This window comes from Rhinolophus sinicus, linkage group LG04 (genome assembly GCF_036562045.2).
Source record: "Rhinolophus sinicus isolate RSC01 linkage group LG04, ASM3656204v1, whole genome shotgun sequence".
NCBI classification, from domain to species: Eukaryota; Metazoa; Chordata; class Mammalia; order Chiroptera; family Rhinolophidae; genus Rhinolophus; species Rhinolophus sinicus.
This window is the reverse complement of record NC_133754.1, coordinates 44,822,295-44,835,575: the sequence shown is the minus strand read 5'-3', so window position 1 is coordinate 44,835,575 and position 13,281 is coordinate 44,822,295. Positions and strand designations below refer to the sequence as shown.

General features: G+C 41.5%; 1 protein-coding gene and 1 long non-coding RNA gene across 17 annotated transcripts in view; one reads left to right on the top strand and one right to left on the bottom strand.

The window, feature by feature from the left end:
* Window positions 1-6,849, top strand: part of LOC141571018 (uncharacterized) — a 112,589-nt gene extending 105,740 nt beyond the window's left edge. For 3 of the 4 annotated variants that reach the window (XR_012495472.1, XR_012495475.1, XR_012495473.1), the window contains one exon: window positions 2,386-6,849. This is a non-coding gene — a long non-coding RNA (uncharacterized LOC141571018). Of the gene's footprint in view, window positions 1-361; window positions 678-2,385 lie in introns of all 4 variants that reach the window. The other variant, XR_012495474.1, reaches the window with a different exon arrangement.
* The window catches only part of CLYBL (citramalyl-CoA lyase), a 234,005-nt gene that overhangs the window by 69,237 nt on the left and 151,487 nt on the right, over window positions 1-13,281 (bottom strand). The gene's annotated exons all lie outside the window — the stretch shown is intronic.

Sequence of the window (13,281 nt, the reverse complement as noted above, 5' to 3'; positions counted from 1 at the left end):
CCTTTGAGCAGTATGTGCTCTCAACACGTGGGCAAACCTCATGAAACGAGATTCTGAATGTGTTGCATTGGGCCAACAAGTCACAGGTGTTCTCATCCCAGAGAAATATAAGCTTCCTTCCCTGCTAATTATATTCTAAATCTTCCCTTTCCTCATTTCTACAGTCATAAAATATTTTAAACAACAAAACATCCTTCATTTAAAGACAAAATCAAAAGGAAAAAAAAAAACACCCCTGGAATAAAAACGTACCATTTTGGTTCTTCTCTCTAAGGTCAGTTGATAATAAGTAACATTTACATGGTACTTCATCATTTGTAAAGTGTTTTTGCATATACTTGTTTTATTTTTCTCCTCGAAGCAACTTTGAGAAGATGATGGTTTTCTCCCAGTTTTACAGATGACAGCATGCAGGCTGAGAGAGGCTAACAGACTTTCCTGGTATCACACAGCCATCAGAGGGCTAGGCAGGCCCTGGCACTGCAGTTCTCTGCCCCTCGCTGCACCTGGAGCGGCCTACACTACTCTGGGGCTTGTTACTGTAACCAGCTCCACTTTCAAACCCTAGTTTATGGAGTTACATAAACGTGGCCAGAATCGGACTGTCCGATAAATCATGAAATGACTCTCTGCTTAGGAAAACCATCACTGAAGGCAGTGATCCCACATATGGCCAGGTACCTTTCCCCCTCCACGTGTCTTTCTTGGAGCAGAGACCGCTATTGGAAATCAGTGGGAGGTCTCTGCACAATAAAGAGCAGGGAATGAGAAGCAGGATGTGAATCTATTCCATAAAGTGAAAACTTACGTCCTCACAAATAATTAAAAAATTCGAGGTCGTTTCCTCAGCTGATCACCACTGGCAGAGCCAACTTTGGATTAAACACTTCTGCTCAGTGGTTTTGACATTCTCAGTCAGGCATAGCTTGATGAAATTAGAGACGCAGAAAATATTTTTTGATGAAGTACAGAGACAAAACAGCTAGAAGGGAAGCCAATTCTGTGTGCAAACTCATGCAGACGGAGATAAAGAGGAAAAGGGAAAGCAAGAGAGTAAGGAGTGTGTGCTCATGTGAGTGTGTATAGATGGAGGAAGATGAAAGCAAGTTACAGAAGAGGAAAGGGGAGGCTGGGGTTATACTAATTAATTAGACTTTAAGATCTTGGCAGCAAGAGGTGTGTTTATAAAACAATCTTCACTAAAACATACCTTTTCAACTATTAACTGTTTTATTTGCCAGAAATAGTCTCTAATTATTTTGTACTTGTTTTAATCCAGAAGTGGAGAAGAAAGTGTTAATAAGTGAATACAACCATTCTTGTGCTATAATATAGATTTCGGCACAGGTATTGATGTTTCTAATGTTCAATTAATGAAATGTGTCAATTCAAACTATTTTACAAGAAGATTAGGTGGGGGGGGCTATTAGTCAGAAGGCTTCCAAGCTAGTAGAAAAGAAAAATTAGACAAAGATATAAGAAATAATAGAATGCTAACCATTCAGGAATCTCTTAATAGCATGCTTATATTAAGCCACTAGCAAGCGAACTAGTTTTCCTCTTGGGATTTAATTCTAGAAAAGTCTGATCTGTGAGGATAGAACAAAGATGTGCAGACATGCCAAATCTTTTTTAAAAATTATCTCCCATGTGTCCTTTCTGAGGAAGTTATTCGAGGATGTACTGCATTAAAAGGAGGGAATAAACCAAGAAATAAAAATACATGAGCTCCAATAAAATGAAGATCCAAGTCAGAAATTAGGCCAAAGTACTTCTTAAGTACTCCCCAGGATAACAGAAAGGGAAACTACCAGGAAACAATTTAGTGGGCAGCCAGCACAGACTGGAGCAGTGGATGGAGATGTCAGGGAAAAAACAAATGAACAAATAAAAACCTAACAGATTACTTGGCATATTTAAAGACACTTTACAACTCTATTGGAGAGTTTGGGATTAGTTGGGATTGAATTAGTGAGTGATATATAGAAAATAAAACAAATGCAATAGTGAAAGGATAAAGAAACTGTGGTACTTCCATCCGATGGAATATTATTCAGCAATAAAAAGAAGAGCTATCAAGCCACAAAAAGACATGCAGGAACCTGAAATGCATATTGCTAGGTGAAAGAAGTCAGTCTGAGAAAGCTACATACTACATGATTGAAACTATATTACATTCTGGAAGAGGCAAAATTACAGTGAAGTAACAGTATCAGTGGTTCCCAGGGAGTTCACTGGGACAGGGTGAATAGGTGAAGCAAAGGGAATTTTTAGGGTAATAAAACTATTCTGTATGATACTGAAATGGTGGATACATGACATTACGCAGTAGTTCAAACACACAGACTGTGCAACACAAAGCCTGAATCCTATCTTTCTCTCCAGGAACATGCACCCAGGAAAGGCCACACAGCAAGAAGGCAGCTGTCTACATGCCGGGAAGACAGCCCTCAGGAGACACTGAATCTGGCAGCGCCTTGATCTTGGACTTCCAACATATATAACTGTGAGAAATAGATTTCTGTTGTTTAAGCCAAACAACAACAACAACAACAACAACAACAACAACAACTGAATCCTAATGTAAACTATAGACTTTAGTTAATAAACATTTTCTAAATAAATAAATAAATAAAACCAAGGCAAGTATTAACTTCAGCAAAAACAAAAAAGTAAACAGAATCACAGTAAACCATAGGGCTCAGCTGCGATAGTAGGAAGAAGGAGGGCTTTTCATATACATACATGTAGTATGTTGGACCTGCCTTGCAACATACACCAAATTCTTGGCTATGCCCTTCACAAGAGCAACAAGCCTAATATTCCATAGAAAATGAAAATTAGAAATATGCTTATTCAGTAACAGGAGCAATTTTGCATAAATTACGATATCTGTTCATTCACTTACAAACTAATGTGAACTCAACCAATTAAGTCCCAGGCACTGTGTTAGATGTTGGGCAAAGACAAAAACATTATAGTTCCTGTTTTTAAGATGCTCAGAGCACACTAAGGGGTCAGACATAGATATCCTTCAATATCCAATATCTAATCCATTCCTTGAAAATGGCTGAATATTACGTTTTTGGGTAGCAAGAGGCTATATTCCATCATTATAACTGGAACCAACAATACTGTGTTCCCAGCTCACCCCAAATCCCCAATCGATTCCCTCAAAAAACATTTTTTAAAGTTTAACTGCCTGTGTAACAACCCACCAAGTATTTTCTACATAATGTAAAGGACTTAAGACATGAATTATCTAATTATTTAACAACGAATGAGCACTCATAGGTGTGTTTTTTATAGTACATGATACTGTACACTAGTCGATACAACATGTGTTCATTCTATGCCATATTAAACATGTACATAAATAATGAAACAACAATAAATAATGCTAAGGAAACTTTCTTAGAAGACTTAATAACACTAGATGGACATGAGGAGTAAAGCACACATTTAAATGACATGCAGCGAGGTCCCGGCAGGAGAACAGCTGAACACCCTCCAATCCTCTCATCCGAATCCATGTGAAACCTAAATGTTTTTGTCAGCACACACATGCAAACCCATGTTGGACTTTTGACCCAAATGGTAAATTCTGGGTTAAAAGTTTCTACAAGTGGTTATAGTGACTACTCCAATGGTGAGAGTTTAAATAGTGGGGAGTTTTGTACTAAGATTGAGACTGTGATGCAAGCTGACAATGATCCCTGCAGAGGCTTACATGACCAAAGGAGGAAATAAAACTGTATTTAGACAAATACAACTAGGTATACATTCTGTGTGCATACAGCAAGGAGAAACAGTGTTTAAGCAGCATATCTACTGTTACTGTGATACGTTTCTGAGTGTTTTTTTCCCCCAATTTCTATTATTCTATTATCATCGTTATACTTTTAAAATATGGGCATATGTGAAAACAATGGATGCAAATATAAGTGTGAGCACACATGAATGTAACGTCCATCCCTGCCCCTGGCACGATCTTCAGGGCCTGGTGAGACCATTGCAAGTGGAGAACGTCAGACACTCAGGAAGGTCACCTGCATTGGCTCTGCTTTAGGGAGGCTGGGATTCTCTGCACCCAGCAGCCACTGTATGCAAACGTCAAAATGTATAGATATAAAACACAAGTACTTTCTTCAGATAGTAGGTAGCTGAAGCTGTATTACATTTTTGTAATTTAAATTATACCAAAGAATCAGAAGAGGAGTTCAGTATTTAAAACTCCCATGTAGAGAACTCTTTAGACGGGAAAAATTCCTTGAACTTTAGAAGTAGTCATCTCCTGGATTTAACTGTTTTAATAAGTTGGATTTTCTCAAGCAGAGTATAACAGCAGCATCTCCATATTTATTTTAGAAGTTATGGTACATCAGCTTAAAGGACTATTAAGCAGTCATTAACATTTATAATTATGGAGACTGTTGCTATGTGGAAAAATGCTTGTGGTATCTTAAGTGAAAAGAGCGAAATATAAAATTATATTTAAACTATTACTTCAACTAAGTAAAAAGTGCATGGGGAAGGGCTGGAATAGAATATGGAGTAAGGAAAGTATTTTTACACACATCACATTTCAATCTCAAGTGGATTAAATGGAGCTTTGCAAAAAGCAAATCCTGTAATATGGACGGACCTAGAAAATATTATGCTAAGTGAAATAAGTCAGGCTGACAAAAACAAATACCATATGATCTCACTTACATGTGGAATCTAAAGAACAGAATAAACGAGCAAACAAAACAGAAATAGACTCAGAGATAGAAAGAAAAAATTGATGGTTGCTATAGATGGGAGGTGGGTGGGGATGGGGGAGAAGGTGAAGGGATTAGAAAGTACAAATTGGTAGTCACAGTATAGTCAGGGGGGTATGAAATACAGTGTGGGGACTATAATCAATAATGTAAAAATCATGTAGGTGCCAGAGGGGCACTGGACTTATCAGGAGGATGACGTCATAGACTGTGTAGATGCCCAACCACTTCAGTGTGCACCTTAAGCTAAAGTAGAATAATACTGAATGTCAACTATAATAAAATACATATATAATTAAATATATAAATAAATATGTATATGTGTATATAGTCATAGGATGTGAAGTACAGCATAGGGAATATAGTCAATGTTACTGTAACAACTTTATATGGTGTCAAAGGGGTAGTAGATGGGGGGTTACCACTTTGTGAGGGGTGTAAATGTCTAACTAGTACATTGTGTTGTACACCTGAAACTAATAAGAAAAAATAATGACAATAAAAAGAAAAAGGAATCCTACCTCACAGCAATAGAAACTGAAGAGGGTAAATGGCTTCACATTTTAGCTATAGTGAAGTGAGCGGCTATAACAGAGACACCCACAATCATAGAGGTTTAACACAATAGCAGCTCCTTTCTTGTTCATGTTGAATCTAATCTGTGGTGGGTAGAACAGGGTCTGTGCCTTCTGTGCCACGCAATCTTCAGGGACCCAGCCTGTCAGTGGCTCTATTATCATTAACTCACAACTTCCAAGATCTCTCTCTCTGGCTATTAACAATCAACAAGGAGAATAAACATGGAGGACAGTGAAGTTTTTATGAGTCAGAACTGGAAGTGGTACATATCACTTCCACCCACATTCTGTGGGTCAAAACTTAATCAACAGCAATATATAACTGCAAGAGAGGCGGGGGAAGTATCAGCTGTGTGCCAGGAAGAAGTGTAAGTGGGTTTTGGTGAACAGTTGGCTGATCTCCGCCACATAAATTCTCACATGTAACCAGAGGTAGGGCAAGAACTAGATTCCAAGTTTTCCCGTATTAGATCAGTGCTTACTTATATTTTCATGTCTCATTCTCTCTCTCACACACACATGCACACACACATACACATTAAAGATAAAGACTTACATGTTGAAATCTGAACAAAACGGTTGTTCTTCATCTAAGGACTCCCAATATACACAGTCTGATTCCTTTTTAAAAACACATTGTATTCTCAATGAAAATCATCTCTGGGAAGGAAATAGTTACCAGGGATAAATCCAAAGTTCTGGAACAAGAGAATTTGGCTAAGAGCTGACTTGGCTGAGAAAGAATGAGCAAATACTGACATAATTACATGACCCTTATATTTCCAGTGTCATGCACATCTTTGCTTAGGCATTATCCCATTACTGATGGGTAAGAGAAAAATCAAATCCTACCTGTAGCACACAGTAAGACCCCCTACCACTTCCCAAGAAATCCCAGCCAGAAGGCACTAGAAAAGATTTGGCATATTTATCTTCTTTGGGGCCTGTTTTACTAGGCTCTTGCCCAACTTTTCAGGTCCATTCCATTGTGGTTGTGACCAGTGAAAGTAATGAGCCAATGTCGTTGGGAGCCATTTTCAAGCAAAAATACCTTAAACATTACAATATTACTTTGGGGTAGGTTCCAGAATCCTGGAAAACAGATCCAAGTTTGGCATTTTTGATGTCAAACGTTCTCATTTGGTGAACAAATCAGTTCAAATCAGAACTGATCACCAAATCTTATTGGTCCTTGGTGGGGCCTGGTGACTGTTGTTTATGCTAAATATCTAAGTTATAGCTAGGGCTTAGATGAACAATGAGAAAAATTAGTTTGCTATTTTATATCTTACTCTCCTCTGCCAAAACTAACCAGTACAATACCTTGAACATTTAGGTACTTGGTGAATACTGAGATCGTCATTATGAACATAATTATGTTATGTTGTTTGACGACAATTCAGAAACTACTAAATATAGATAACTGTAACTATACTAAATTCTGCCAGGCTGCTCTGCTTATCAGCCTGCTCTGAACCATCTATAGGTCTACCCATTCCCTCATCCACACATACCATCATCTCTCTCTCTCTCTCTCTCTCTCTCTCTCTCTCTCTCTCTCTCTCTCTCTCGCACACACACACACACACACGAATGAGTTTTATCTTGCTGCAGGCTGGGTTTCAACTCTCTTCTGGGACTGTGACTTCTAACCTTATTCTTGGGAGTGAGGCTCCTCACAACTGTTCCATGGGTGACCCCAAGTGTCCTAGTGAGCAATCGGGTCTAAAGCGCCTCCCCCCAGAGGCAGAGTGGGACAACCCAGGCAGGTGCACTGCCCATCCGAGCATCAGAAACCTGTGCTTCAGGAGGCGTACAATGGCTCACTTTCCCCTATTTTTTATTTCTACACTGGAAAGGGGAAACCTTGCCTTTGGGATAAAAAATCTAGGAAGCTTGATTGTTATTCTCTGAGCTAGGCGTCTGCTTCCATCCACATGACCTTGGGTAAGTTCCTTACTTTTCCAATGGGTTTGCCAGCCTGTGAACCAGGACTTGCCATAACCCATAATATCTGTGTGCTATGGAGGGAAGAAATGGAAACTGAAAGGCTGGTGTCAGATTTCTTCAGGAAGAAAACAGTCTTTTTAAAAATATAAATTTAATCACCTTCAATGTAGTTAAGCTACATTGGGTAGAAACGATAGAAAGAACTGTTCAGATAAAAACAAACAAACAAACTGGTTGAGCCCTTTGCTAGTGGAAAGATAGCCCTCAGGGTAAAACTGGGATGGACTAGGAGCGAGACCGAGAAAACAAAATTTCTCTACAAAATAAAATATGAAACATGGAGAGGTGCTAGCAGTTTGAGAACGAAGCGGAGAGGGAGTCCGGGAAGGTGGTGGGATCCTGGTTTGTGGCAATGTGTCTATTTTAAGTAGCTGATTGTGCTGTGATGTGATCTCCAGACGCTGGAGGACTCAGGGGAAGGCAAAGTGGCTGTCACCGGGTCTGCGGCTAAGATATGAGAACTTACAGGTGACGCAGTTTCTATGCACATTCTGATTTAATCCTCATGTCCACTCTCTGTGGTAATCTGTCACTATCCCCATTTTCCAGATGAGGACACAGGCTTGCCAAGGGCTGGACACCCAGCAAATCAGAGCCCAAATCTGAGTGGGACTGATTCCAAAGTCCATCCTATTTATTAGTCACGAGAGCATATTGTCCTCACGAATACTGAGGACTCCAGTAGCTATGGAGCAGAAATTATCTGTGGCTGACTAATTAATGGTGACAAAAGCATTAAAGTACTGAATAAATACTAGTGTTACTGCTCTTGCACTTGACCGTTGACATTTGAAGGAAACACTATCATCTATAATGAAAACATGACAAGCTAGCAAGGGTTTATTAATGTCACATGAAAATGATACAGTTAAATACTCCTGTTTGCATTCCACTGGATATTTGTATTCTGAAGACCATCTTCACAGGCACTGGACTCCCATTGAGGTCAGGATCGTTTGCAAATCGAAACGAAAATGGGGCCTTATCACTTCTTTTTTTTTTTTCTTCCCTGAGACAATAAAAAGAAAAGTGGTTCATCCTTTTGGTGCAGAACTGTAAAGCAGAAATCATGGTGCCTCTACCACTTCTGCTTCGAAAAGAAGAAATTATAGCCTTTCATTCTCCTAGCAGCATGTAACTAAGGTTTAGATGAGTGAACAGATGCATGCAAAAATCAGCCACGCGCATAGAAAACATTCATTTTCACAATCTGGTAAATCTGCTAGGTACGCATGAAACGGAGCCAAATTGATTTCAGCAGAATGCAATGTCACAGCCTCGGCGCAACAGGGATCCTGCTCAGCCTCACTCATTGCCAGGGAGGTTTCTATCCAGCGTCCTGGGTGTATTGATCGCCCAGCCGCCAAGGGTCTGTGAATAGCCCCATACATGGTGGCGTGATTTGCAGAAGCTCAGTTGACCAGCTTGTGTTATTTCCATCCCTATTAACGGACCGGAACATGCAACTATGTTCTTGTTTTTCCCACTTCAAGGACGGTTCTGAGCTTCTGGTTACTCGGTCCCATAGCCGTCCTGTAGAGTTCATTGAATTATGGAATCTGAAAACTGAGGGTCCTTAGGGATCCTCTTGTCCAAGTCTTTCATGTTATGGATAAGACCCAGGGAGGAAGAAGTCTTGCCCAAGGTCACAGGGGTCATTAACAATGATCCAGGCACCTTCTGACTCCCACACCCATGCTTTATTCACCACATGCTGTCTCCATTAAAATTCGGACTTAGGCTATATGAGATGAGACTTCTGCAACACCATCAACTCCAAACATCTATGTGTCTATGAAATATTTATAGTGCAAAGGGCTCTGTTTAGTCTGTCCTAGGCTTTCCTGATTGTCTACTGGACCTCAAGTCCTCAAACCCATGACAATACAAGTTTGCAACCCCTTATTAGGAAACCTGGGAGGAAAAGGTGTTTTGGAATGAAGAGTTTTTTGGGCTTTTGAAAGGTAAAACAGCACCTATACAGTCTATCTTAGATCAACCCTCCTGGAAACCTGGAGCAAAACGTATGACTAGTTATGCTGAGGCGACAGAGCCTACAAACTGTCTCACATCCACTTAGGTCAGGCTTTGCTGCTGAGTAAACTTTTGGTTTTCAGAGCTGTTTGGATTTGGGAAACGTGGATAAAGGACTGTGGATTTCTACTACTCTCTTCACACAAGTGGCCTTAAATAAACATCACGAGCCAGTCAGAGAGTATCACTTTATCAGTCCAAGGGTGGTTTTGCACTAGAATTTTCTTGGCCAGACTTTTGTATCTCTGTAGATTTCAGTTCTTGCAGTTGCCTCTCTGTTATATCCCAGATAACAAAACGGAATGGCCCCAAACTGCAGACGTCAGGGAGCGTGGGTTCAGAAGCTGACTACCCTGTTTGTTTCTCGGATTTTTTCTTTCTAAAACAGATCCAGCTGGGATCACCGGAGGGGCAGGCACGTAATGAAGCAGCTGGGGATGTCTTGGTGAGGGCTGGCAGCAGCACCTGTCCTCGTGGGCTTTGGTAAAAGCAGAGCAGAGTGGGCTTGCCACCAGGTCCCCAATGGGCAACTGATCGTGCCTGCATCTCTGGGCTTTCTCGGGCTCCAGCCGCTTCTCGGCTTCCTCCTTCTCATCAGATGGGCAGGTTTCCAGAGCTGTCAGATTTTCTTCTGCCCAAGTTAACAGGGACATTGATTTTGGAGGAAGGGAGGCCCTTCCTCCCCTAGCCCATCTTTCCCTTGCTCCTGGCTTAGGCACGCCAGCTCTGTGGCATTGTCCGGTTTTATTAGTACTGCCTGGCTGAGGCCTCCTTTCCCAGGTGGCCCCTGTGATTTCCAGTCCCTCTCTGCTTGGCATGTCAATGTGCACTTCTGGTCTCCCAGGGAGAGCCTGCTTACCTGGATAATGGGCACTTGACCCCCTGGTTTCCAAAGTGGGCTTCTGTGCCACAGCGGGGCTTGCATCTGTTTTTATTGTTTTCTGGCCTATTGCCGGAGGGAGTCCTATAAACGTGACCTTGCTTGGATGGCTTTGGGATTAATGGGAATTGGATCACTTTGGGGGTTCTAATGAGCATGGATGAAGGGGTTTTGGAGTGGCACAGGAGGGTCTACTGCATTTATGAGGAGGCCCTTTGCTCCTTCAGAACTGGAACACGGCTTTCCTAAAATTTTTCGTCTGGCTTAGAATTGTAGGCACCTGTTTCTTTGAGAGATTTCCCCATAGAGACAGGAGGATGTAATTTTACTTAGAAAACTAGAAATGTCTTCTATGAAAAAGAACCCATTTCTGTTTCTTTTGGAGCGTACAGGGTAGGTTAGCTTTGGAGGAGAAGGAAGGAAGGATGGAAATCCTGTCTCCTACATCCGCCATATTCCTCCTCACCCTCGTTTCTTCTCACTGACCATGTGACAGTGTGTGGATGGCTTTCCCATCCACCCTTGCCCAGATCCACTCCATTCTACTGCACCCAGAATGATATTTTGTAAGACACCCATCTCTGCTGCTTAAAACACTTAGTGGCCTTCCGTGACCCTTAGGATACATGGACAGCCCACACTATGGCCCCCCGTCCTGCAGCACCTAGCCCCTGCCCACTTCTCTAGCATCATCCTGCATGACCCCCCTGCTCTGGGCACTCTGGCCTCAGTGTCCTTCTCATAGGCTTCTTGTTTCTCCTGGTCCTTTGTACACACCTCTCCTCCTGCCCAAAGATTCTGTTCCATCTCCCCCGCTGTACCACACCCTTAGTCTAGTTATCTCTCCTTCATCCTTTCAGATCCCAGTTCAAAACCCATTTCCACAGGAACTCTTCTCCAGTCTGAAGTCCTGCTTTATACTCTCATACACTCTGTACTTTGCTTTCCTATCACCTATCACAACTCACAACTACACACTTACGTTAGTGACCGTTGGGCTGTTGAGTGTCTCTCTCATCAGCCCACAAGCTCAGTGAGAGGAGGGACTCCATTTTATTTGCTCACCACCATCATCTCTAGGGTCGGCCTTGTGTTACCAGAGAGTGGTTCCTCAAAATTATTTTGATGAGTTATGAAGTGAATCATTTATCTAGCTGGTATGACAACCTCACAAACAATGCTACTCCTATGTAAGAAAAACAACTCATATGCTACTTCAGTGTGGAATGGAAATTTCCACTTGCTGGCAAAACTCAGACGTGGGTTACTCTTGACAGTACAGATGAGTGAGCCAGTATCTCCACTTTCTGAGGGCAGGTCAGCGGTGGCTACAGAGCTTCACATTTCTCTCCTGAAGCTCCAAGGGCTCTGTCTGATGGCAGACTGGCAAGTCTTCGCTGAGTTTTCATGTTGGCCAAGAGGAACATGGCACCTTGGTAATAATGTCAGTAAACTCTGAAGCTGCCAAGGAGAACAGCAAGCGAAGGCCAAGAGGAAGCCAGCCGAGCCTTAAATATGCAAGCCCTGGAAATCATCTCATTACCAGAGGTGCCAGACGTCAGTCACACCCTGGATGGAAGGGCATAATTGCTGCAAACAGCTAATCACTAACAGCATGACAGCCAAGGGCCTATAGCCATTCCTTTCCTCACTTCAGGATCTGTCCCACCATGAGGGGAAAGGTGCCAAAAGTGGAAGCCATGCATGAAGATTAAGCTCCCATCTCAGGGAAAGGGCATTTCTCCTCCCAACTTTCACGAGATGCTTTAGGAGCTCTCTATTTGCTACCAAGCTTGAAATCTTGATGCTTTTATCCAAATGCAGTGCCTCTTGACTTCAGAGATGTGAATGGAGGCCCAGCATGGTAGCGGATGGTCTTCTGTGTGACACTGGCCATTCACAGAAGGATGTCTCACAAAAGTAACATTTTGCTTTTCGGAGAGTACGTGGACCAGTCACTCATTGTGTAGACACTACTGCATAAAGTTCCTAGGAGAACAATGAAATAAATCATGGGCTTATCATTTCTTAGGTCAGTTATAGTTATCATAAATGTGTGTATGATAATCCATTAAAATAAGTGGATCGCTTTATCTAGCAAATGTTCACATAGATATCAAAACAGAAGTTGTCACAGGTAGTATCTGGAAGGTATGTGTGTACAACACTGACAAGCAAGCATCTGGATAAAGTCCAGCATATCTCTTCCCCCCAAGCCACTTCTCCCAACCATCTGGTGAGTGCCTTTGGTGTGTCTAGCGCTGTAGGAGGTGCTTAGGATACAAACGTGGTTGTGGCCTCAAGGAGTTATGTACTGGTGGGAGAAACCAACAAGTAAATCCACGACTATCCTGTGGAGTAGAAAGGACGAGGATTGGAGCTGTCGACATGAATTATTTTTCAATGTCTGAGGGCAGTTTTTGTGCACAGAAAAGACCAAGTAGGCTACTTTGGTTTTAAAAATAACCAACTCAAAAATCTATCTTCCTTGAGCCTTTGTGTTTAGCCTACACTCATTATTTACAAATAAAATGGATTAAATTCAAGTTGAATAGATTGAAGTAAGTTCACATCTCAGTTGGTGCCATTTACAACTTTATTAAATTCCCTTAAATTTTTAAAGCTTCATTTATGAATTTAATACATTCGTTTTATTTTTAAGCAGTTCAAATGCTTGACCTAACCAGCAAAACCTTCTCAAATACTTGCCAGTCTATACCTTATTAGGGACTGAGATTTCTGCCCGATGCACAGCCAGGCCTAAGTGACCCATCCTCTGCCGAAAGAACCCTGAGCCCTCCTGCAGTTGCCACAGCAACAGGGAACTTCAAGTTTATGCCCTTCAGATAGAGTTGGTTTTAAATTACACTCTAACCAAATTCCTTCCTCTGCTTTGAGTTGTAACTTTCTCAACCAAATTGCTGCTAACATTTTTCAACTAACCTCTTTTTATATTATTCATATTCTTGCTTGGGTCCCAATTGTTTTCCTCTTTAATAATATTTTATTGTGGTAA